General features: G+C 41.5%; 1 protein-coding gene across 2 annotated transcripts in view; it reads right to left on the bottom strand.

Moving 5' to 3' along the window:
* The window catches only part of SLC19A3 (solute carrier family 19 member 3), a 45,901-nt gene extending 19,908 nt beyond the window's left edge, over positions 1-25,993 (bottom strand). For both annotated transcript variants that reach the window (XM_036758253.1, XM_036758254.1), the window contains exons 1-2: positions 25,648-25,993; positions 15,815-15,933 (exon numbers count right to left, since the gene is read on the bottom strand). The gene's annotated coding sequence lies outside the window, so the exon portion shown is untranslated. The remainder of the gene's footprint in view (positions 1-15,814; positions 15,934-25,647) is intronic.
* Positions 25,994-27,272: the final 1,279 nt, after the last annotated feature.

Below are 27,272 nucleotides of genomic sequence, written 5' to 3'. Positions count from 1 at the left end.
CATCCGTATCACTCCAGCTAAAGCATGGCTTTCTGCACAGGGCTCTCCTCTGGGCTCTATTCTCTTCTCCCTCCCTCTATATTATTTGGCTTGGTGATCTTACCTCCCATGCATTCAACTATCATCTCTATGAAGATTCTTAAATTTGTCTAGCTCTGTCTTCTCTGGTGACCTCCAGTCTCCCTTCTCCAACTGCCTATTAGACATCTTGACCCAGATGCCCTACAGACATCTTAAAATGAACTAATTCTTTATCTTTCTCCCCAAGCCCTCCCTTCTTCCCACATTTGCTGTAACCGCCAAGGGCACCACCAACCTCCCAGTTATCCATCATCCTAGATCCCTCTCACCCTCCCATCTCCAATTGTTGCCAAGACCTGTTGATTTTACCTCGGTAATTTCTCTTACCGGCACCCCTCTCTTTCCTCGGATATTGGTAACGTCCTAGTGTGGGCCCTAATCTCTTCGTGCCTGGCTGGTCTATCTTCTACAAATCTTTCTCTACTCCAGGCTATTCACCACTCAGCAGTCAAAAGTGATTTTCTTAAAGCACAGATGAGGCAGAAGCTCAAGGCAGACAGGATGCAGGACGTGAGAGATGAGACTGAATGCAGGATGTGGCCATCCAGGAAGTGCTCAAGAAGACTATGCATTGATACCCCACAGTTTACATTCACAAAGCACCCCGGACTACCAGACATTCCAGAACTGCAGCCCCTCCCCTTTCTTATTCTCTTAGTTTATCTGTATGCATTCACAAAGACATCTAACTTCCCTGAATGTCAGTTTATCTGCAAAAGTGAGAGAGGGTCAAATCGGTTTTTTTTGAGGTCTTTTTGAGATTTAGATTTATTTCCACCTTTCCCGCAGGGCCTATGGGGGTGAGGAACCGATATTCCCTTCTGCAAGCAAGCTTGGCCTGGGTTCAGATTGTCTTCTTTGCCGGTTCTGTACTCCCCCAACCCTGCCACTAACAGGGACAGAACCATTATGACTCTAAGTGAGAATGGGAAACTAACTAATACATGTGTAATAGAAAAGATTTATGGTAATAAAAATAATGACATTTCACATTTCTACATTGCTCTTAGGCTTATAAGGTATTTCATTAAACAAAATTACTAAATAATTGCTAGAGAGATATGCACAATTTCAGTGCTCTCCATAATACATAATAAGTCAACAAGGAAACATTAATATACTGAGCTAAATCCCATAGTTTTCTCCCAATTTCATTTCAATATAATAAGTAAAATACCCCTTTGGGAGTAAACTAAGAGTTCACATGAAGTTAGTTGCTTCAAACAGGTAGGCAAATGCAAAGGGAACATAAGTCAAATACAGTAAAGCCATAATTTATCAGAATGCTTATTTAATATTTTTCTCTACTGATTTTTGAGGAGAAAGAATACTCAACAACAACAGCAACAAATTCATATTAGTCACAGAGCAAAAGCAGCAATATTGAAAAGATGTCTCAAGTTCAGTAGATACTTAGATCTATTTTCTACATCTGGTTACATCTCCAGGTCTGTAGAGCGAGGATTGACATTCAGAATGATTATTCTAAGGTGACTCGCACCCATTAGTCATCTAGTTACTGCAGTATTTGGTGATACTCAACATACTTACTAAGTCAGGAAACATGTTTACTAAGTCAGGGAACATACTTACTAAGGCAGGGAAAAGTGGAGTAACCCTCATATGCTAAAGAGAGATTTCCGATGGCATTTACAACAGAAAGGATTTCTTAATCCTAAATCAGTCAATCAGTCAGAATAAGAAATTAACCAAAACACCCTGGCTTTACTCCATGTGCTCTAAGAGACATTTTGCTTTTTCCAGGCATATGGATAAATCTCAAGACTATATGTAACTATCCACTCAGGTCTCCTAGGACAACGGTGTCAGTGAAACACCATCTTGGAACATGTTTAATTTGTCTTCAAATCACAATGGGTGATTATTAAAGCATTTTTTTTTCTACTGGAGAATTAATGCATGTCAACCTACAGTCAAAATTCTACCAGCTGGTGGTAGTTGGGCATGGGAGAAGGTTAGTTTGTTGGGGCATTTGTTACAACTAATCATCTGGTTGACAAACTGAAGCTTCTGGCAATTAGGAACAGATTGGTGGAATTACTGGTCATGGAAGATCATAGTGAAATGTGGAAAGGTGTTGTTATTTTTTTAAAAAGAATTTCTTGCTAAGTTTAAAACTCTCTAAACTAAGTCTACCTTGTTTTCCAAAGGTGTCTTTGGAGCCGGCAAACTGGTGAATTATAAAGGAACAATGATAAGGAAAAACCTCTATCTCTTCTCTGTAGAGAGCTGAGGGTTATGGGTATGGAAAGTGATCTGTCATATGTCACTTTGTGAGATTCTTTCTTAGAAGCAGAGAGCGGGATGAGGTCAGGCAAGGAAGGAAACAAGCGATTGTTAAGAACCAGGTGCTAAGCGGTTTGTGCGTACCTTTTATTTGACCCTCACAATAACCTGGGAGGTAGGCACTACTATTATCCCCATTTCTACAATTAAAGAAACTGAGGCAAACAGAAGTTCAGTGATTTGCCCCGTGCCCAAGGTCACACACACAGCTAATAAATGTTTGCCACTAGATTCAAACTCAAGTCTTCTTGACTCCAGGGACAATTAGGTGGTTCAGTGCTGGGCCTGAAGTCAAGATTCCTTTCCATGAATTCAAATCTGGCCTTGATGGGGTGATGGGACCTGGACCCCTAAAAAGAAAAGACCGAGTCTTTGAAAGTAACCTGGTCCCTGCTTTTTTGATGCATTTCAGTAGCTCAGATCACTGGGCCTCCCCCAAGGCCCACCCCAGTCTACCTGGATCACCTAATTAGCTTCCTTGACATCATTTCACTGGTTCACTTGTCCTACCCCAGACTACTTGCATAAACCAACCACTTATTTCCATGTAGATCACCTAATTAGCCTACTGGATAGTTCTTTCACTGTTGCACCTGGCCTACAGCAGACTACTTAACACTTCTCAATACCATCCAGATGCTTCCACTGTCTCTTTTGTATTTAGGCATCAATCTCAGGCAGGGAACAGGTTCACTAGGAACCCTGCCCTCTCCTGTAGGTGTTCAATAAACTTTGCCACTGACTGGAAGATGGTATGAGTGTGTGAATTCATTCCAGCCGGATACTGCCCTGTACCCTGACATTTTGAGGTACCCAGTAATCCCAAACTGCATCAGCCTCAAACACTTACTACCTATGTGACCTTGGGCAAGTCACTTAGCCTTGTTTGCCTCAGTTTCCTCATCTATAAAATGAGCTAGAGAAGGAAATGGTAAACCACTTCAGTATTTTTGCCACGAAAACCCCAACTGAAATGAGTGAACATTAAGAGCTTCTTGTCCATGTTCACTGTTCTATCCACTGCTCTACGTAGCTGCAAAGTTAAGGCTGTTTTAGAAACTAAAGATAGCAGCAAAACTTAAAAGTGTCTTTGGAGAACTCCTGAGAAGCTAGAAATAGTGCCTCCTTCTACTATTTGGACAGAATTCCGAGTAGAGAACCAGCATCTTATAGTAGACCTGAAGCGACCCAGAGTTAGGGGAATCTCAAATTGTAATTTCGATTCTATTGTGAGGCAGACCTCCACTTTTACCTTAGTCTGGTTTGAAAGAAAAACCACTCCTCCAGAAGGGAAGGCAGAGCCAAGGAAGTGGCTAAAGTAGAAAGTCCTTCCCCAAGGGGAGAAGTAGGTGGTTCACAAAATGGTGGAGCAGTAAGAGTGACTGACATGTGCCTGGCTACTCACCCTCTGAGTATTACACACCTCTGCTATGCTCATTTGTGGAATCTATGCACCCAACCTAGATGGACCAGTCACTTCTTTCTATGTGAAGAACAGTGTTTTTACTTAGCTAGTCAATGCCCTGCCCATCTCTCCCCTTTTAAATGAATGACTGTCCTTATGAATCATGAGGAATAAGTGATAGCTAGATAAGAACAACGGATGTGAACTTGAAAAACATGTAAACCTGTTTGCTAAGTCTTAGCTGAGCCAGGTGAGTAAAATAAAAAACTTCCTCATTAGGATGAATACCTTCACTTTGAGCCTTTTCCTTAAGCTTCTATCATTTTTGACAATGTTTTACATTGAGCTCTAGGGGTCCTTTTTAGTTAACAAATCAGAGCATCAGTTAAAAGATACCACCTCTTCCCCAAGTACTTGCTTCCCAAGTAACTCCTTCCTGCCTGAACTACCCAAGGTTCTGAAAGGACTTCCTTTTGAGGCCAAAGCTCTACGGACAATGAAAATCTAAAAAAATTCCCTTAATGACTAACAAGTTCCCCTCACCCCACAACTCCTATTATACCCTCACCATCTTAATGATTCTAAATCCCATTTACTTCTCTCACCCTCTCCCTAAAAGTCCTACCCTTAAGATATCTACCTCCTTCCATTGCATTCTCTGGAACGCTTCCCTCATAGGCAACAAACTTGCCTTCATCTTAAATCTTTTCCATTCCTTTTCTGTCTTCTGTCTTTCTGAGACCTTGCTCCCTCTTGATGATAGAGCTTTCCTGGCTTCTCTTTCCAGCACTGGCTGCACTTTCACTCATTCTTTCTGACTCACTGGTTGAGATGGGGGAGTGGGATGATCCTTTGCTCCCAGTTGCAACTTCTGGATTCTCTGCCTACTGGATGCTTCCCCACTGCTTACAAACATGCCCACGTCTCCCCCATCTTCAAAAAAACTTTCATTTATTGTTGTTCAGCTATATCTAACTTTTGCTGACTCCCATGTGGGGTTTTCTTAGCAAAGGTACTAGAGAAGTTTCCCATTTCCTCTCCAGCTCATTTAACAGATGAGGAAACTGAGGCAAACAGGGTTAAGTAACTTGCCCAGGATGACCCCAGCTAGTAAGTGTCTGAAGCCAAATTTGAACGCAGAACTTCTAGCCTGCAGTGTGGCACTCTATCTACTCTATCCACCTAGCTGCCCCAAAGTATTTATTTATCACCAATAAGGGCTAGGCGTTGTGCTAAGTGTTTTAGATTTTGTCTCATTTGAGACAATAGCTAATGTTCATTCATTCATTCAGATTATACAATTATCATCTCTTTTCTGATATTCTCAGATCTGCTTATCCTAACCTAACCCCTCTGCTGACCTTCAGTCTTGCATCTCCAACTACCTATTGGACATCTGCAGCTGGATGAGTGTAGACATCTTAATCTCAATGTGTCCAAACCTGAGTTCATTATATCTTTCCCCCCAGCTTCCCTGAACTATCACTGACAAGGGCTCATCCTCCCAGTCCCCCAGGCTCACAACCTAGTTGTCATCCTTGGAATCCTCACTCTCTCTCATCCTCCCCTCCCCTATACAAGACTGTTACTAAGACTGGTCAATTTTATCTTTGTAATATTTCTCACAAATTCTCTTTTCTTTCTCTGACATTGCCCCTACCCCGATGCTAGCTCTAATCTCTTCATATTTGGACTATTACAATAGCTACTTTCTTTCTTTCTTTCTTTCTTTTTTCTTTCTTTCTTTCTTTCTTTCTTTCTTTCTTTCATCTTCCTTTTTTCTTCTCTCTTCCTTCCTTCCTTTCTTCCTTCCTTCCTTCCTTTCTTTCTTCCTTCCTTCCTTCCTTCCTTCCTTCCTTCCTTCCTTCCTTCCTTTCTTTCTTTCTTTCTTTCTTTCTTTCTTTCTTTCTTTCTTTTTCTTCCTTTTTTCTTCTCTCTCTCTCTTTCTTTCTTCCTTCCTTTCTTTCTTTCTTTCTTTCTTAGCTCCAATAGTTCTCTGTTACTTCCCAGATCAAATATAAAATCCTGTTTGGCATTCCAAAGCACTTTATTACTGGTTATTCCATCCACTCACCTACCCAGCCCCCCATCCCATTGCCTTTCCAGTTTTCTTACATATTACACCCCTCCCCCCACCATCATGTAATCTGTGATCCAGCAAAGATGCTCTCCTTGCTGTTCCTTAGACATGACACTCCACCTTCCAACTCTGGACACTTTTACTGTCTGTCTTTCATGCCTGGAACACTCTCCCTCTTCATCTCTCTACCCTCTGATTTCCCCAGCTTCCTTCAAGTCCCAGATAAAATCCCACCTTCTACGGGAAGCCTTTTCTGATCCTTTTTAATTCTAGGGGCCTGTATCTGTTTATTTCCCCTAGTTTATCCTTTCTATAGCTCATGTGCACGCACTTAGCTGTATGTCATCTCCCCCACTGGTCTGTGAGCTCTTGGAGAGCAAAGGCTCACTGAGAGGGAGATTTCTACCTTTCTTTGTACCCTTGGTGCTTAGCGTAGTGCCTGGCACATAGGGGGCCCTTGGTAAATGTGTATTGACTGACAAATAGTCTCTTTCTCTATTTTTTTTCTGGGCTGTTGGAAATATGAACTCTTGGATATTAAGGAGCTCAGGCACTGAGACTTGTTTGAGCTGCATTGCTAAATGACTTAGCAGAGAGGAGATTGCAATGACAATTGAATCTAGAACAACAAATCTCTTAGGTCATGTCTACCTTGCCAGGGTGGAATGAGAAGTCACAGGGTAAACAGCTGTGGGTAGCCTGGTAATAGAATTGACTTCCACAAATAGGAATTAAAGATTCAGTGTGAAAATCTCAAAAGCAAAGTGCTGTCATTTGAGGAAGGAAAGGCAAAAAAAAAAAACCACTTATGTGGTGCCTACTATGTGCTAGGCACCATGCTAAGTGCTTTTACAAATATCATCTCAGTTATCCTCACAAAAACCCGGGAGGTAATGCTATTATTATCATCACCATTTTATAGATGAGAAAACTGAGGCAGACTGTAGTTAAGTGACTTGCCTAAGGTCATATAGCTAATATTTGAGGCTAGATCTGAACTCAGGTCTTCCTAACTCCAGCACGCTATCCATTGCATTGCCTCTAAATATCATTTGGGTGCTAAACCCAGGGATCTTTCTCAGCTAGCTGTCACTCCATAGGAACCAGAGTAGGGAAATGAATTAAGAGACCCAAGAAATAATTTGCTACCCAAACAATGCATCGTTTCAAAATAATTCTCCGTCTTGGAGAAGATTCTTAATTTTCATGGACATGATATATTAAGTCCTATAGAATAGAGCAAAATCTTAGTTCAAGCATCATTAGTTATTAGGATCAGTGTTTAGTTCAAGAATTATTAGTTCAAGTATTATTTTTACAAATTATGGACTCCCAGTAAACTTCTGCTACCTAAGTTTGCTGTTTTCACGTTTCTTACCTATAGACGTCCAAAGCCACTTTGCCACAAAGTGCATAAATTGTGTGACACGTGGCAGCCTAGTGTGAAATAATTCTGTTATCTCACGCATGCAAACCCAATGCAGGAAGATGGGTGGGTTAGGTAGGCATCTTTTCTCCATGCATCCCAGGTCACTACTGCTGTTCAGTAAGGGGATGAAGACAGATACGGCGGCACTCAGGTCCCGCTCAGAGGAAATGTTACAGTTTGTTCATTTCACCGCTTTGTTTAGAAGGTGACTATGGAGCGCCTATTCGTGTAGGACTCTGGGCCGGGAGGAATAAAACACACGGTGCCCAGCCTTTAACGAGTGGCAGTTAACGAGATGGGGCTCAGCAATGAGGAAAATTACCATGAGGACTTGTCACAGAATCATCATTTTAGAACTGAAAGCCACCTTTGGCATCGTCTCATGCAACCCACTCCTTTTACAGGTGTGGGATAGAATTGTTCAAGGTCACACAGGTGGTAAGCCTCAGTAATACTAGGATTTAAATCCAGGCCTTCTTGGGCCAAACCCTCTGTTCTTTCCCTCAAAGTTTAGTTTGCTTAATTAGAGGTACTTGGAAGCAAGAAAAGGACATTTAAAAAAATGTCTTAAAATGCACACTTTTCCCTAATTATGACTGATTGCCCCTCTAATCCATCTGAGCTCATGAGTTTTTATTGCAAACGAAAAGCCAGGCAGAAAGAAAATGATGCCTAGACACTAGCCAAGAGTGACTCAGCAGTGAAAAGACTTAGGTTTGAAATATTTCAACGCAGTTTTCCAAGCAAAACATTTTTTACCCTAAATTCACCCTGCCCTGCCCTCTGCAAATCCCCAGCAAATGTGGTAAACCAGCTGCAGACCGGTCATTTTAGTCATCTTTTCTGTGATCAGAGAAATTTTTCTTTTTATTAATTTTTTAACCAGCTCACTTGCTTTCTATTTCTAACTGGCTTTCATGAGCTGTAGCTTAATTTCTCAGCTTCATGTTTCTCGGTGCATGTGGAAGGAAGATAGGGAAGTGGAGCAGAGGGAAAGGACAGGTAGCAAGCAAGGAAGAAAGGAAGGAAGAGAAGTAAAGAAAGAATGGAGAGAAGGAAGACAGAAGGGAGGAAAGAAGGAAGAGAAGGGGAGGGGGAAGTAAAAAAGGAAGAGAGAAAAAAGGAAGGAAAGAAAGAAGGAAAAAAGGAAGTAAGGAATGGAGGGAGGAAGGAAGAGAAGGAAAGAAGGAATGGAGGGATAGAGGAAAGAAAGGAGGGAGGAAAGAAGAGAGGGGACAGAGGAAGGAAGGAAGGAAGGAAGGAAGGAAGGAAGGAAGGAAGGAAGGAAGGAAAGAAGTTAGGAAGGAAAAAGGAAGAAAGAAGGGAGAAGGAAGAAGGGAAAAAAGGATGGAAGGGAAGAAAGGAAGAAGGAAGGAAAAAAAATTAAGTGCCTACTATGTGCCAGGCACTGTGTTAAGTACTTTCCAGATATTATTTCATTTGATCCTCACAACGATTTGTGGAATAGGTACTATTATTATCCCTGTTCTACAGCTGAAGAAACTGAGGCAGACAGTTTAAGTGACTTGTCCAGGATCACACAACTGTCAAGTTTCTGAGGCTGGATTTGAACTGAAGTCTTCCTGACTCCAGCCCTAACTGCCTGGCATGTGGAGAACTACCAATAACTGTCACTGATCATATCTTAGAGCTGGGCAGAGAATTTTAGAGCACAGTTCAGTTGTGCAAATCTGTTTTGCAATTCCTCCTGCTTGGGGACTTCCATTTTCTCTTGCTTTGGGCAAGCGAGTGGAAAATACCGCTGAGTCCTTCTGTTTGTGTCTGTGTGGACATTTCTGGATTTCTGCTATTTCTAGGTTGGTGAAAGGGCACCACTTTAACTGGCCTCAGGCTGCTAATGAACCTCGGTCCTCTGTGGGAGAAATGAGAAGCCTTTGGCTTCCACCAGTGCGCTGTTCCTGTACAAGGCCAGCAGGAGTCAATTGTTCCCAAACTGGTGGAGCCGAAAATAGACCCTTGATTTTGCTGGGTGGTGATGAGGGCCTGTCTACGGCCCAGGAGAGGACTGGGTCCTTCCGGATCTTGGGAGGCTGTGGATGGTGGCAGTGATTTGGACCGATAGGAATTCGTTCTGAAAACAAAAAAAGTTCCCTTAAATGGTGTTCCTGAATAAAATAAGTAGAAAAAACAGATTATGCTTAGCCTTTTGCTTAGCCAATGCAAGAGCTTTCTAATTGACTTTCCTGTCTCCACTTTTCCCCTTTCTCATTTCCATCTCATCCCCCAAGAACATCATTACTTCTCCCCCCATAAACCTGCAATGGCTCCCTGTGACTTATCGCATAAAGTTTATGGGCTGTGGCCCGGCATTCAAAGCCTTCCAACATGTGACCCCAACATTAGCTTGCTGCTCCCCCAGAACTCGCCTGCTTCTTGACCCCTGTAAGTCTGGGTTGCTGGTTTTTACTTTGGCACCTTTGACCCTAACATCTTTCCTAGAATGCTTTCATTTTTCTGCCTACCTAAGTCCTACACCTTTTTTCAAGGCTACCTCCTTGGGGGCAGCTGGGTGATATGTTGGATAGAGCACTGGTCCTGGAGCGAGAAAGACCTGAGTTCAAATGTGACCTCAGACATTTACTAGCTGCATGACCCTGGGCAGGTCATTTAGCCCTGTTCGCCTCCAAAAAATCCCTCAGACAAAATACCCCCTCCTCCATGAAGTCTGCCCTGACTCCTTCATTTCCACCCACAGTGATCTCTCCTCTTGGTTGATTTTTCCACAAATATTGTTTTGAATTAGGGTCTCATCTTTCCGGCATTTTTTTGCAAAGTGCTTTATACATATCATCTCTTCTGATTCCCACAACAACCTTGGGGGATAGGTGCTATTATTATCATCCCCATTTTACAGCTGAGGAAACCGAGGTAGATGGCATTTAAATGAGTTGCTCAGTCACAAAGCTAGCAAATGTCTGAGGCAGGATTTGAACTTGGGTCTTTCTGACTTCAAATCCAGCTTTCTATCCACCATGCCCTCTAATTGCTCCCAAAATAGCTAATTCATTAATTAAAATTAATTAAATTAAAATTCATTAATCAAAAGAGCTAATTTATAGCTCCCATTTCTAGTGATTCGAATTCACAGAGTGCTTTCTTCACAACCCTGTGAAGATTGGTGGTATGTGTGTTACTATGGGCTTGCTAGATGTGGAATCAGAAAGGCTGTGACTTCATATAGTCGCTAGCTGTGTGACCCTGGCTGAGTCATTGAACCTCTGCCTCAGTTTCCTCATCTATAAAATGAGGATAATAAAGGCAATTTATTTATTATTATAATAAAAAAACGACGTGTGGATAAAATGAGGACATTTGTTAAAAAGTACTTTGCAAACCTTAGAGCACTGTGTAACTATTATGATTAGCCCTGTTTTACAAATGAAGGAAACCAAGTTTCAAAGAGATTAAATGATTTGTCCAGGTCACAAAACGAACAAGGACTAGATTTAGAACTCAGATCTTGACCTTCTGACTTCTAGACCCTTTCACTTGTACCTCCGAGCCTGGAAGGAATGTGTTACTGATTTTCCATCTCCTACAGCACCTGGCACGTTGCAGGTCATTTAGTGGGTGCTTAGTAACTATGTGATGAATGCACGCTATGGAAAACATTGACTGCCTGGACAGGGAAGATAAAGTATTTAGGAGAATCGCGTCCTTGAGCAAAAAATTAATTTTTTTTATTATTATTTTTTGAAGGTGAAGGACATCTTCTCTGGCATGGCTATCATTAGGAGGCTAGAATCATAGATCTAAAGCTGCAGGGGCTTTCAGAGGCCGCCTCATCCAATCCTCTCATTTCATAGATGAAGAAACTGATGCCAAGGAAGGTTAATTGACTGGCCCGTAGTCACACGGGTGGCAAGCGGCAGAAGTGGGATTAACTCTGTTCTTTCCCCTTGTCTGTCAAGTAACTCAGTGATGAAAGCCAAGAAGAAAATTGGAATTATGAACGGATTTGATGCAAGGAATACTGGGGAAATTCAAGGAAAGAAAAAAAAAGCAAGACTTTGTTATTAACGTAGAGACGATGAGGTAGAGATAGGCTTAGAGTCTGAAGACTTGGGCTCAAATTCTGCCTCAGACATTTACTGGCTGTGTGACCCTGCACAGATCACTAGCCTCTCTTTGTTTTGGTTTCTGCTGAAATGAAAATGATAATAGCACCTGCCTCCCAGGGTTGTTGTGAGGTCCAGATAGCCTTAGGTGTATAATGAAGTTTGCAAACCTTAAGATGCTATATAAACATCACTGATGCTGTTCGTGTATTCCATAGCCTGTTATAAGGTTCAGTCTTGAGGGCTTGTCAATAATCATGTCTCCGCTCAGGGAAACCTTATGAATATCTGAATTTGTTTGGATTCTCTCCCTCTTGTAGGGGTATTCAGTCTTTCTGTATGTATCATGCAACATAGGGCAGGTTTATTATTAGGCACATAAAGATCAGAAAAGGGACTCACATATGAGCCTAGTTAACAAGGAAATACAGTAGCATTGTTTCCTTCCTCCTCCATGAACGTCCAACACCAACCCCACAGAATCAAACAGACCTCAACGGCTTCACTCCACCCATGGAAAAAGCTGTACGAGTGGAATGGGGGACCTTGGTAAGGTCAGCGTTGGTACCACTTCATTCTGGGGGAAGGGGACAGTCTGTTTGTTCCCTCGTGAGCCCATCTCATTGCCCCCTTAGTTCTCTGTTGTCACTGCCCTGTCCTTCACTGCCATCCAAGAGAAGCCCCTGACCTCATCTCACTAATGTGCCCTTGAACCCTCTTCAGTCTTTACTATTGAAAGGAGTGGGGGAAGGGAAGGAAGACTCCCTGCAACCATTTGGAAACTACTTGGATACTCTCCATAAGAGTAACTCTGTGCATGACCATCACAGTAGTATTCCATCTGTACAATCCCACCAGGTGCCCCTAAAAAGGACAACAAATAGTAGACATGGAGGCTGAACTGGGTTGGGGCTGCAGCCTTTGACTGCAAAGTCGATTGGTCTATGATACCTGAATCAATGACCTCTGTGCCATAGACAGTCATCCTATTCGTACCAAATTCTTGACTTCTGCAGTTTTCGATGCTGTCGGCCACCTTCTCTGGTTTTTGTGACACTGTTTTCTCCTGCTTCTCCCTCCAATCCAGCTGGCCACTCCTTCTCAGTCTACTTTCATCAGTTCATCATCAGTGTCAGTCTCCTTAACTCTGGATGTCCCCTAAGGCTGTGTCCAGGGCTCTCTTCTCTCTCCCCAGCTCATGTCTTACTGGGTGATCTTATCAGCAGCCATGAGTTCAATTTCCATTTCTATGCAATGACTCTCAGATCTACAGATCTTTCCCTAGTCTTCCTCCCGGTCTCATGTAGCATGTGTCTTCATAATCTCATGGTTGTTCAGGCATCTCAAACTTAGCAGATCTAAAACAGAGTTCATTGCTTTCCCCCCCAAACTCATCCCTCGTTCGTACTGCCTTCTTACCATGGAGGGTACCACCACTGTCCTAGTACTCTGCTTTGACAATGTCAGAGCAATCCTTGACTCCTCTCTTTCAATCACTCCATATCCAAGAGACCTTGTCACTTCTTAGTCCACAATATTTCTTGTGTATGTCCCCTTCTAACCACTGCCTGCTTCTGTTGCATTTCAGACTTCATTATTTCTCCTCCCAACTCTTGAAATAGCCTTTCATTCGGTTTCTACCCCTCAAGTCTCTTCCCATTCCAATCTTCCACACAGCTGCCGAAGTAACTTTTCCTAAATCCCAGATCTAACCCTAGCAAGACTCCAGGTGCTCCCTCTCTCCTCTAGCATCAAATGTCAAATCCTTTGGCATTAAAAGGTCTTCACCTCCTTGTTCTTTCTATCTTTCTTACACATTTGCCTCAGTTTCCTCATCTGTAAGATGAGCTAGAGAAGGAAATGGCAAACCACTCCAGTATCTTTGCCAAGAAAACCCCAAACGGAGTCACAAAGAGTCAGACACAACTGAAACGACTTGAACAACAACCACTCTTAAACATCATTTCCCCATGCCTCTCCCCTGCCCCTGCCTCCAACACTCTGGTCTAGCCATACTGGGCTCCTCCTCACACATGGCTCCATTTCCCACCTTCATGCTTTTGCAATGATTGTCTACAGAGACTGAAGATATTATTGTCCCCCTTTGGAGATGAGGAGACTAAGACTCAAAGCTAAGTGACCTGCTTAGGGTCAGACAACTAGCAAATAAATATTAGAGCCAGGATTAGAACTTAGGTCTGTCTTAACTCCAAGTTCAGAGTCCCCGCCCCCCGCCAACCTAATATGTTTAGCTCCTTCTTATTTATAAATAATTATGCTTACGAAAGTATTCTGTATATAAAAAGTAAAGATCACTATATATTTGACACAAATTTTGACACAGATTGACACAAAAGTCCTCAAAAGAATTGGGATTGTACTTGGGAGTTTGCCATGATGGATCATAGCTTTAGGACTGAAAGCCACTTCAAAGACCATAGCATCCAAGGTCTTCATTTTACAGAGGAGGACACTGAAGCTCAGGGAGGTTTAGTAACTTGTCCAAGGTCACACGATTAGTGAGGGTTTTGGGGACAGATGACCTTGGACTGAAATCAGTGCTCAGTCTAAATAGGATATAATATTTAGACGGTGTACCTGTCTAAAACAAATTCATTTCCCCTCTCTCAGCCTCAGTCACCCCATTTGTAAAAGGAGAAGGAAGGCTGGATTAGATGTCCTCTAAAGTCCCTTCCAGCTCTCACTCTATGACCCTCAATTGAAATTACCTCTTGTGTTCGATTTTAATGATTCTTTGAAAGTAAAACACTAGAGGGCAGCGTGATTCCAAGGATCACTGGGCAAGCCCTGTTTCATCACAGAATTATAATACAGAGCTAGAAGGGCCCAAGAAAGTCAGCTAGAACAGCGTACTTATTATTGCAGAAAGGAAACTGAGGCCCAGAGAAATTAAGTGACTTGTCCAAGGTCACACAGTGGCAGCATTTGAACTTGGGGCCTCTGATTCAATATTCCTTGCCCTGTACCATATAATCATAAAATGTTAGCATTGGAATGGACTATAGTCCCTTACATCCATCTAACTCCTTCATTTTCCAGATGAAGAAACCTGACCAAAGTCTCAGAGCTGGTTAGTGCCAAAGAGGAGATTCTTAGTGGATGAATTTCTGTCCTGTCATTTGAAAGAAGTTATCATGGTATAGGCCCATGATTAACAAGGCACACACTCTGAATTATTTTTCAATTATTGGTGACAGATTATAGTGAGTTTCTTCCTTTCCTGGACCCCACTATGAACTGGACATGCATTTGTAAGATGATTATTTGAAATGAAGAATGTGATTAGTGGGCAAGTAAATGAGAATTTGTTAAGTAGTGCCAAGTACTGTGCTAAGATTGGGGGATACAAAGAAATGCAAAAAAAACCAGTCCCTGTTCTAAAGGAGTTCACAGACTAATGATGGAAGACAAAATGAAAACTATGCACAAAGAAGCGATACATAGAGTCAATTGGAGGTATTCAACAGAGAGAAGATAGTAGAATTAAGAGGGACTGGGAAAGGCTTCTTGTCCAGGGTGTTCCTAAAGTCTGGACACATAGGCAAAAGTGCATATTTTCAAGAAATGAAATGAATGAAATTTTCAACCACATTTTATTTAATTGGAATATTAACAAATAACATCTTCAATATGATTCCCATCATTTGTGATGCAAAGGTTGATGCGCTTTGCAAGATTCACGTGAACTCAATGCAATAATTCCACATTGCCATCAATTTTCCTATGTGTCCAGACTTTAAGGACACCCTATAGAAGGTGGGATGTCCTTTGGGACCTGAAGAAAGCCAGGAGGAAGAGATTACCAGACAAGGGGAGCAGCCAGTGAAAATGCATGGAGTAGGGGGTAGAGCATCAGAATTAAAAAATTTCAGAGTGAAAGAGGACCTCAGTGGCCACATAGTTCAACCATTACCTGAAAAAGAATCCCTTCTACAACATAACCAATAAGCAGTCTTCCAGTCTTCGCTTGGTGATCTCCAATGAGGGAGAACCACTAAAGCAGCCCAGTCATTGAACTTGAATTCTTCCTTGGTGCAAAAAGACCCAGGAGCTTGAGCGCATAAGTATCATGCTTTGACCAAGTGAACTAACTAGCTCAAAGTTAAATATCTGCCAGGGTATCTCACTTTCATGAGTCCTTTGCTAGTTAATCAATGGTTGGCCTAGAATCCTGTCATGAGACAAGTATAAGACAGTGAAATGGCATTATAAGGCTATCGGGCCAGCTAGAAATGTAGATAGCATTTCAGAGGCATGGATGCCTGTAAAAGCATTTGAAGTATGTAACACAAGGTTGGATGATGGTGTTGGGAGAATTACATCCAGCTCTTAATTCTCCCTGTTAATGGCATGGACAATCCCAAAGGGCAATTAACAAAACAAAAAAAATACGTAAGGCATTCTATACTTACATTTGAATATAGGTGTCTCTAATATTCCATGGCTTCATTCAGGCCAAAGTACTTAAATAGCCAGTAATGGTCTAATTTTTCATCTTCTTCATCTTGCCACTCCTGCTGCCCACTTCATTCTGGGAAGAGAAGGCATCACTTGTAGGACTATTGGAGGAACCATTCTGAATGAGACTTTTTCTCATGGACATTTGATGGTCTGTGTCATTTACTGAGGCAGGGGCACAATTGTGTGCTGCACTACACCCTCCCTAAAGCAGGGAGGTAGCCACCTTTCCTTTCAGCCTGCCTGGGCAGAAGACCCTACAAGCCATGTACCTCCACTTCACACACAAACACACTATTCGAGTTGGAATTTTTTAATGTAAATTCAAATCTACTTTAAAGTACTTCCTCCATTTATCCCTCATACACATTTTGGTATTACTAACATTTTTATCAGTCTGCACACTACCAATGATTCACAAACTGAGTTAAATTGTGAAGTGGTCTTTGGTACCTCCTAGATCCCTTCTTTTGGGGCTTATCTCCCCCTCCCTCTTATCCATCATCTTATCGTAGCTTCCTAGTGCTCTTCCTAGGCAAATACTGTTTGTAAAGCACCTAGCACCAAGTCTGGTAGCCGGTAGGTGCTTAATAAATGCTTGCTTCCTCCTTTTTCCTTCCCTCCTTCCAACCTCTTTCCTATCAGGTAGGTAAATAATTAGTTAAAGTCATTTTCATTAAGGTATTAATGACTTAAACACAAAGGAATGAGTCACTAATAGTGGAATCCCAGATATCCAGTGGAGGTGGCTTCCCACCACATAGTCCAACACCTACACCATCCCCTCCTCTTCCTGGGCAGATTGGCCTATCTAAAGACCTCACACCAGAACCACTGGTGTCTTAAAAGTTTCCCTTCCTTTCCAGTGAGAGTAAATACCAGCAGTGTTAATGTCAATGACATCCTCACTTGGGCAGAGTGGGTGACTGTGTCACTAAGAATCATAAACCAATATTACTGCAGACCTTAGCTATGCTGGCAATGCCAATAATTTGCCTGTGGATAGCCGAGAAGCGATTGTCCCTGACCTACAGGGAATTTTCAGAAAAATGCTGCTGTGTTCTTGTGTCTGCTGATGTCTGGGTGCTTTATGCGGTGCTCCTCCTGTTCAGTACAGGTTCCTTATGTGGCCAGGCTGTTTGAGAAGGTAACTGTTGATGCCACCTGTCACTGCAGGCTCTGCGGGGAGGTTGGCATTGGCTTCGTCTTTACTCCTGCACTTCTTCTCTTCTCAGTTTGATTTATAGCTGGGCTAATCTTTCATTGAGATGTTTCCTCAGTCTTAAGGCTGCAGAAACCTACAGGCAAACTTTGAGCCATTTTAATTTCTAGCAGCCCCCCATGCATACTGCCCAATGGAGAATCATTTCCACGCTTACCAGCGAGAGGTCTTTTGTCTTCATGGTCCTTGCTCTATTCCCCTTTGGCTAATTCTCTGTTATGTTTCTTAAAAACCAATGGGCACAGGCAGAATTAGATCGTGGTGGCACACCTTATACCATTGGGTTTAGAACTGTGGTTTGACCTACTGAGAAGAAATAAGAGGAGCTGACAGCCCTGTTGGATGAAATAAGGTGGTCTTGGGCAGTGAAAGAGACTGATGTCTTCCTCTACTTCTCATGTGGGGCAGCGGAAGAATAGTTCCTCCCAGTCTCTTTTCCCCATTCCTTTTGTGACCTTTTTGCTTGGCAGAACTGCCGGCCCAAAGTGGAGAAGACTGATCATAGATGGATACCTTGTGCCAAGGACCTTTTAGAAACTAGGAGAAGATTGGAACCTTTAAGACCAAGGCACATTTAGAGTGTCTTCTAGACGTATCTCCCTCTGCACAGAGGTGTCTCTTCTATAAGAAGTGATCATACAGAAGTTAGTCAATAGCTAGACCAAGCCTTTCACAAAGTCCTCAGTTCCAATTCAACAAACTTATATGCTTCCTAGGTCCAAGGCATCATAATCTCACAGAATACTTTCCCCTTAGTTGTCCTGGAGTTAGCTGGTCCTGTCTATTTCCCATCTGTGGCTCCGCTCAGTTTCTTCTCTGAACGTTGGTCCACCCCCAGGATAAGCTGATCACCTGAAATCTCATCAACATGCAGAGTCACTCAACACCTTCCCACAACCCCCACTTGCCTCTCCCCTCTGACTGGAGGGCTGGAGGTCAAAGCAACAAACTCCTCCGCAAACCCTCCTTCATAGAGGACTCAGAACTTTCCAGGCTAACTCTTCATGTTTTCATCAGCCACTCTTCTTGGTTTTGACTCCTTGGTCCATAGTACCCCCTGACATCCCCTCCCCCTTTAGTGTTTCATCTTCTATATTTTCTTCCCCTATTAGATTGTAAGCTCCTTAGGGCAGGGATTGTCTTTCTTTTTCTTATTTGGATCCCCTGAACTTAGTACAAAGCCTGTGACAGAGTAGATGCTTAATCAATGTTTATTGAATTGCATCAGTGCGCTGGAGGCAGCTTGCACTTGCTTTAAATTCTCAGTATGACCATTTACACCTCAGAAATCAGCAAACAGGACACATTGGGGTTTGATTTATTCTTTTGTTGATTGTCTAAACTTAAGAAAGCAATGGATAAAATGGTAGTAATACAGATTAAACTTAAAAACGTGTCCTTAATGCCTTTTCTTTTTCCAGAGTCTGTTGTTAAATATTTATCAGCACACTCCTCCATATACCTCTCAAAGAGATTTATCATATAATATTACACATAATAGTTATCCGTGTTTAGGTCTAATCATTTGATCTTATTGTGAGGGTCAAATGAGATACATGCAGAGCACTTTGCAAACCATGAAGCACTATGGGAATGCTAGCTATTATTACTATTACTATTATGATTATTAATTATTGTCTCCCAGTAATTAGGAAGCTGCCCAAGTCAGAGAATCTTCAAATTGGAAGGGACCTCAGAGGCCATTTGTCTAATCCATTTCTTTTACAGAGAAGAAATTGTAGGACAAGGAAGGTTAATTTCCTCACCTAAGGTCACACAGCAAGAAATTGGCATCTCTGGGAGTCAAATGTAGATTGTATGACTCCAAACCCAGTGCTCCAAACTCAGGACCCTTTTCACTAAATAAGACAACACAGTCTCTTGTAAAGGGATTCTGTCTACGGTATCCCAACAATGGTCATCCAGACCATTTTGCTTGAAGAATTCTTTCACAAGGGGAAACCCACTCTCTTCCTATGCAGTCCATTCCATTTGGGGATAGCTGTCATTGTTAGGAAGCTTTTCCTTCCTTTAAGCCTAAAGTGACTTCTCAGAATCTTCCACTCATTGGTAGTAGATGGGACCAATTGGTTGGGACTGATCAAAAGAAATCTAAACCACAATCCACATGACAGCTCTTTAAAAGCTTGGTGACCACAATCATGTTTCCCTTAAGTCTTTTTTTTTTCAAGCTAAATATTCCCAGTTCTTATAACCACACTTCTGGTTTGACAAGTTTCCTTCATTCCAGTCATTTCACTCTCCTGGTAGCCCTTCTTTTAATGCTCTCCAGCATTTACTAAAAATGTTGATCCCAGGATTGAACATAAAACTCTAGTAATGGTATGACCAGAGAAAAGTACAGTGGGACTATCACTTCTAGATTCAGGGTAAAGTCCCCCTCTTAATTAAACCTAAAATTCACTTGCAGTTTTGGTCCCTGTGTTGTACCACAGTAAAATTAAAGTTTACATATCTAAAAGTTGTGCGATTTTTAGAACATTTAGCACATTGGGTGAATGTTCACCCTTTGGTGAACTCATGCAAGTACATAAGTATAACACAGAATGGGAAGACATGGGTTAGTTGCAATCTATATCATTGGAGGGACTTTCCAAATAGATGAGATCACAGATCCATTTAAGTATGCAGCACCATTGCCTTATAGCCATGAGAATGCAGAATTTCAGAATTGGAAAGGACCTTAGCAGTCATCCTATCCAACCCACACATGAAAAAGAATGTCCAGGACAAGAAGTGATCATACAGCCTTTTCTCAAAGGAGTCCAATGATGGAGAAAACACTAGCTCATTCCACTTTTGGCTACTTCTGATTTTTAGGGAGCTTTTCCTCATGTGAATTTGTAATTTCCTTCCAATGTATATAGGCACCCTGGAGGCAAATAGACCAGATTTAAACCCCCTTTCATATGACAGCATTTTGAGTGCTTGAAGATAGCATTTAAGTGCCTTGGAGTAAGAGACTTCTTAATTGCAGGCAAAACAGCCCGAGTTCTTTGAACTGATCCATATTTAGCATGAACTTCATTGTTCTAGGTTGGTCTTCTTTGCATGTTCTGCAGTTCATCGATGTCCTTTCTGAAATGTATCCCTCAAAGCTAAACATGGTAAAACCAGTTTCTTTTTTTGTTTTTATTTTTGTTTTGTGTTTTTTCTGGCCAGACCTGAGTATAGTGAGCCTATTGCCTCCTTATTCTTGATAACTATGTTTCGATGCAGTGCAAGATCTGATTCATTCTTTTTGACTGCCATGTCACATTTTTAACTCAAATGGAACTTTCAATCTAATAACACCCCTAGACCTTTTAAAGACAAATTGCTGTCCAACAACTCTCCTCATGCTCATGAAGTTGGTTTTTTGAATCCAAGTATAAGCCACTATAGTTAAGCTCATTAAGTAACATCTTCGATTTAGCCAAATGTTATCTAAAATTCTTTTGGATCTGGTGTTACTCAGGGTCTTTGCACTCTCTCCCACCTTTGTGCCATCTATAAATTTGATGAGGATACCATCTTTGCCTTTATCCAAGTAACTAAAAAAATGATAGAAAGAACAGGTATGTGGGGGGAACTTTACTGGAGATCTCCATTAATAGAATCAGATTTAGAGCTGGATGGTACCTCAGAGGCCATCCAGCCCAACTCCTGCATTTTATAGAGGAGGTAACCAAAGCTCAGGGATGTTGAGTGACTTGCCCAAAGGTCATACAGCATCAGAGGTGGGATTTGAATCCTAATCCTCTGATTTCAGAGCCAATTCTCTCTCTATACCAAGATACTTCTTCACAACAGAGAACTCCTAGCCATTTCTTTTTGGACCTGGCCAGTAAGCCATAATCCACCAAGTTTTACTATCATCTAACTTATAATACTCCGTAATACACACACACACACACACACACACACACACCTACACACACATATATGTATGTATGTATATATATATGTCTTTTTTACTAAAAACCACCAGATATTTTTAACATGAACAGTTGCCTCAAAATACCTCCCCCAACTTGTGCTTGTTAATTTGATTTTTTCAACAAGCATGGCATTTTTCATTTGTTTCTACTAAATCTCAGTTAATTAGACTTGTCTGATTATTTTACCCTGGGGTGACATTTTTTTTTCCATCATGACTGTCATCCAACAGTTACCCCTCTCAGTCTTGTGTTATCTTCAAATTTGATAAGCATGCTATCTAAGTCTTCATCAAAACCATTGATGAAAATGTGAAATAGAACAGAGAGCCCTGAAGCAGTCCTTTATAAACCTGCCTCACTCTAAGTTGACATCATGTCTTTAATAACTGCACTTTGGGTCTGGTTATCCAACCAGTTCTGAGCTCTACATTGCTATTTAATCCATAAAAATAGCAGAAGAGACTTTGTCAAATGACTTCAGAGACCATGTTTAATTCAAACTTTGTAGTGTCCAGTTCCACAGTGACTTAATAATGGTTGTTAAATTGAATTTGTTTCCTGAAATCTAGATGGATAGGGCTGAACAGGGAGGTCCAAGCTGCCAGGTTTAAAAGATATCAGAAGCTCCTAGGTTCTTTTCATCCCTGCTATCACTACTGCAAGTTCTAGAGAGTTTTGGAATGTTGGCTTCTCAGGCCCCCCTCTGTTGAGCTTTCTGATGGCCAGTGTTGTCCATTTAGAGCCCTTCTACTTCTTGGTTTCTTGTGTCTGACCCAGCCTCATCAATCAGAAGTCGCCTCATCTCTTTGTTCTTGACTCCTAATAACTGTTGGCCTAAGGCATTGGTTGTCACCTAGTTAGCTGGTTCTGAATGAACCTCCTTTGGAAATACGTGCTGAACCTAGTTTGGGTTGCTCATCCCAATGGTGGCAACAAAAATGTCAAGATAATTCTTTCAGGTAAGTTCACAAGATATACCTTCCCCACAATGCGTTCTCCTCCTTGCCTAATTCTTAAAGCACATAAGTAGTGAAATACAATCTATAGTCCTTTAATGAAGTTCATTTTAACTATAATGAAGTCCATTTGAACTTCAACAGGGCAGTTAGGTGGTGCAGTGGGTAGAGTGCTGGGCCTGGAGTCAGGAAGACTTGAGTTCAAATCTGGCCTCAGACACTTACTAACTGTGTGACTCTGGGCAAGTCCCTTAACCCTGTTTGCCTCAGTTTCCTCATCTGTAAAATGATCTGGAAAAGGAAAAGGCAAACCACTGCTGTATCTTTGCCAAAAACACCACAAATGGGGTCATGCAGAGTTGGATACAACTGAAACAACTGAACAACAAAAATAACAAAATTTAATTTCATCCTATGTGGATTTCCAGCCATCTAGTTTAACCTGACAGTCAGTCCACCTTGGAACTTGCCTGTCTGTGTTGGCTGGTATTATGAGGTGACCATCTGGTTCTCTCAATCTGTAATAATCTACCAACACATAACAAATTCTTCTGACCTAGCCACCTAAAATATGCACACATATGAATAAATAATATATAGATATATAAGTATATATGCTTGTTTGTAAGTATACTCACTCACACGTACACCTAAGACTGTATACTCTCTGTAAATAAGAATATAGTATATGTACATGCATCTGCACACACATCCATGTGCATACACACACATACACACGCACACACACACACACACACACGCCTGAAAATCTTAGTAAAGTCTTAAGGTTTGATAATTAGCTCTTCCTTTACTCTTCCATGTTGTTTCTATACTAGGATGACTGATGATAATAACTGACATTTAATGAGCACTTTAAGAGCACCTAGGTGACACAGTGCTGGACTTGTAATTGGGAAGACCCGGGCTCAAATTCTGCCACAGACACTTCGATGTATGATCCTAGGCAAATCACTTAACCTCTTTAGCCTTAGTTTCTTCATCTGTAAAATGGGTTTCATACTAGCGCCTACCTCCTAGGGTTGTTGTCAGGATCAAACGAGTTGACATGTGTAAAGGGCTTTGCAAACCTTAAACCAAAGCATTATATAAATGATAAGCATTTTTTAATGCACATAGATTATCTTATTTGGGACTGGCAACCGCTTGTGATTTAAGTTCCCCAAATATCATTTTCTGAGAAACCTGAGATTCTGATAGGTCATAAGTGACTTGCTAGTGCTCACACAGCTAGCGTCTGATCCCATGATTTCTGATTTCAAATCCAACCCTCTACTGACCTCACCAGTCTATATAAAGTATTGACTTCACATCCCTGAACACATATTACGTACATCTATCCATAATACAATATTTTGTCACTCAGTCATTTTTTTAGTCATGTGTAACTCTCCCTGACCCCATTTGGGCTTTTCTTGGCAAAGATACTGCAGTGGTTTGCCATTTCCTTCTCCAACTCCTTCTACAGATGCGGAAACTAAGGCAAACAGGGTTAAGGGACTTGTCCAGGGTCACACAGCTAGCAAGTGTCTGAGGTCAGATTTGAACTCAGGAAGGGGAGTCTTCCTGGTTCCAGATCCAGTGGTCTATCTGCTGTACCACCTAGCTGTTCCATAATACAATACACTGCATATATATTATAATAGAAAATTTTCTCATCCTTTGTCACCTATATCCTGTTCTTAGCTTCTAAGTTGTTCTACTCTGCAAATGTTTCCTTCCTCCTTTTCCTTTGCTACTCTCCCTAACAAATGCTGAATAACTCACCTTACATATACTTTTTCTGCCGAGGATTCTTTTTTAAACATTAGGTAGTGGCTGTTCATTCTTCTGACATGGATCCTGTAGGATGAGCAGCTTGTGCACTGTTTCAAAGATGCCTTGAGGGCTCTGTATTGCTCAGTATCCAGCACTTTATAATTCTAAGGTGATGCTGCCCTCTCTCTCCCTTGCTCATTGGAGTTTATGTTGTATGCTCAGATGCTTCCATTAAAAGCCCCTGAATAACAGAGGGATAGGCTCTCTTACTGATGATGCGCATTGCATGCTTGACGTCATCACTCATTTTGGACTCCCTGGCACCACCAGCACTGTCATGGTCCTAATAGGTGCTCAATAAATATTTGTTTCACATCTTAAATTCAGAGCACTCAACTTTTGTGTATGTATCTATTGTGAGTACTGCAGGCTACAGGCTTAGCAGCAAAAGCTGATGCTTACTGATTTTACGCTGCTGTTCCTGTCTACCCTCTTATAGGATTAAAGAGCTGGAAGAAATTTTAGAGATTATGTAGTCGATCAAATCCCTTTACTTTACAGATGGGGAAACTGAGACCCAGAAAAGAAATGAATGGATGGATTCCTTCCTGCTGTTGAAAGTTCCTTCTCTCTTCCTTCCCATCTGCTCCATTACCTTCACTTGAATCAAACTTTGGGGTAGGAGGATGCAATCACTATTTTTCATTTAGATTTTCTTTGCTGGAGAGATAAGCTATAGTGTAGTTGTAGGAAGACTTCTGTCAGCCTAGCACTTAGCTCTATCTGTGGAAGGGCTTCAGGGAAAAAGAAGCATGGTGGAACACTAAACTAAAATTCTCCTTGACCAAAGGAGATTTAAGGATGTCAGTTATAACTAGGATGCAGTGATTTAAGCTCTGGCCAAAGACAGGGAAATATAAAGGGAACAAAAATTTAATGTATGTATTTACTAGCAACAAATATTTTTCATGACTTGTTTTTAAGAATAATTGGGAAGCTACAACATATATTCATCAACGAACCCTTATTATAATTAATTTTCTCCCCCTCCACTGAATTTGGGTTAGTTACTTTTATTATTTTCCATATTATGAATAATAAAGTTGATTAGAGGATTCATTTCCTGCTGCTTGCCCTAGGAATAAAATCGCTAGTTACAATGCTGCCTAGTTAAAGACAAAGACCATCCCCAGACTTAGGACTGTGTAAGCTTAGAACTGTGATGAGGAATGGAGTCAATGGAAGCAGAGATGTAGGTGGTGCTTGTCAGCTAAAGTTTCAGTGCTGCTCACCCTGTGGGCTTTGAGGCAATCTTTGCAGGGTGAATGCTGTCAAAGACAAAAAAATGACTAGCCGGTATGCAGATTCAGACCTTTGCCTCTGACTGGCCACAAAGGTGACACCATTATGTTAGACATGGGTCTCACCATTCCATTTACAAACTAAACCCAACACTTGCCTCCTCACTTATCTGAGCAAATCAATGTCTGGGGCACAAATGTCTTATTTCCTTGAAGAAAAAAAACCAATGTGCAAGTATCACTGATGAGAATATGGTCCCAGGTATTAAGGGAGTCCCCAGGTTTGAAAGAAAATTTAGAGTGTCTTCTTTTTTTTCTGAGGGGGGAAGGCAGGGCAATTGGGGTTAAGTGACTTGCCCAAGTTCACATAGCTAGTAAGCGTGTCAAGTGTCTGAGGTCACATTTGAACTCAGGTCCTTCTGACTCCAGGGCCAGTGCTCTACTCACTGCACCACCTAGCTGCCCCATAGGTTGTCTTCTCTTTGGAACTGTGTGACCATAGAGGGAAGTTCTGCAGACAAGGAAAACCCTGCCCAACTTGAAGTGCCCAATTCAAATCCAACTGATAGGTCTTGGAAACAAAACTCATACCTTTTCTTTGGGGAATTTACTTTTCTTCTCATGAAAAAAAAATTCCTGTAGTTCCACCAGGGCTTCTATCCTCCACGATGCTCCAGATTTAGTTTGCCTGGTGTTTCCTCAATGCCTCTGGCCACAGGCTTTGCTGCTCTGTCCCGTTACCCTTCATCTCGCTGTAATCTTGTCCTGACCTTTTTCTTCCTTGGTAAAGGAGTTCTTGAGTCAGAGTTAAGAAATGAGTGCTTTGTAGTGGTCCCAGGCTTTCCTTTTTTTCTGAAATGTCAAATGTGTGTATTTCTACCATAGTTAACTTTAGGGACTGGGACCCTTGAACTTCTTCCTCCTCCCTTCATGTTCCTTAGTGAGATTCCCTTTTACCAGACCTCGCTGATATCTAATGGTATTGGAGTTTAAACTTTGTCCTCGTCTTTTGTTCCAATTATTAACACATCTGTTGTTTCCTGTTACTTGGCTTTCAACTTTTTTTTTTTCAGAAATGCCTCCAAGAACCCTTTCCAGCTGGCTTCTGGCCAATATTCTTCATTCTCTTTAAGAGTGAACCAGGGCAAATGGCCAGGCCCCCAAGTAATAGCAATGTGGACTTGAATTTACACACACACACACACACACACACACACACTATATATATATATATACATATATATATATATAATATTTGGAATATATCTATGATTTTTCCTCCTCTACTTAGCTCCCAGATGAACTTATTTGTTTTTATAATCTCCCTTTAAAATAGTTATAAGCATTTATTGACTACTTACTATAGGCTAGACACTATACTAATACTGGGATACAAAGAAGGGTAAAAACAGTTCCTGCCTTCAAGGATCTTACATTCCAGTGGGGGAAATGACAGTAAATAACTACATACTTAAAGATTTGCATGGAATTGATGGAAGGTAATCTGAGAGCGAAGGACACCAGATAGAAAAGGGGGGAATATTTTGGTAGGAAGTCAAAGGAATATTCTTTTGCCCCTGTTCATGAATCCATAACTAGTGCAGGGTGACTGGAATGTTTCTCTAGAGCACTGATTTTCTCCCCACAGTGGTTCCTTATTGACTCCGTGCCATGCAGTTCTATTTTTGGAGGGTCCCATCCCACCACTGGGTCCATCTTCCCCTCAGTACTTCGTCCCTTGCTTACTGTCACATCCCTCCTCTCCCTGACTTCCTCCAGTGAGTTGGGGCTTGGGCTGGGGCTGTGGTCAGACTCCTTGAAGGATACTTGGTCCCTCTCCTAGAGTCACTTATATAAATGGAGAAGATTGCCTTGTGTGCCTCTCCAAATGAATTACCCTCAGGCACCAGAAGACCTAGTTACATTTCTGTCTCTAGTGAATGGCAAAGGTAAGAACTGAAGCCAGCTTTTTGATTTTCTGTGTCCAGAGAACATTCCATTGAACTTTATTATTATCCTTTAGTTTTGAATAACAAGGTAGTCATGTATGAGTAGAAGAGGAGTTGTGCCTAAAATGCCAAAATATGTTCACCTTGCATATTTTCAGCATATAGATAAGGTGTATCTATTCTTCATGTTCAAAAACTTGATGCCTGGTAAGTTTTGGGATTTCTCTCTACACTATCCATAGCATCTGGACTGAAGGGATGGGCTCA

Source organism: Trichosurus vulpecula, chromosome 4 (genome assembly GCF_011100635.1).
Source record: "Trichosurus vulpecula isolate mTriVul1 chromosome 4, mTriVul1.pri, whole genome shotgun sequence".
Taxonomy (NCBI): Eukaryota; Metazoa; Chordata; class Mammalia; order Diprotodontia; family Phalangeridae; genus Trichosurus; species Trichosurus vulpecula.
This window is presented reverse-complemented; position numbering and strand designations above follow the sequence as displayed.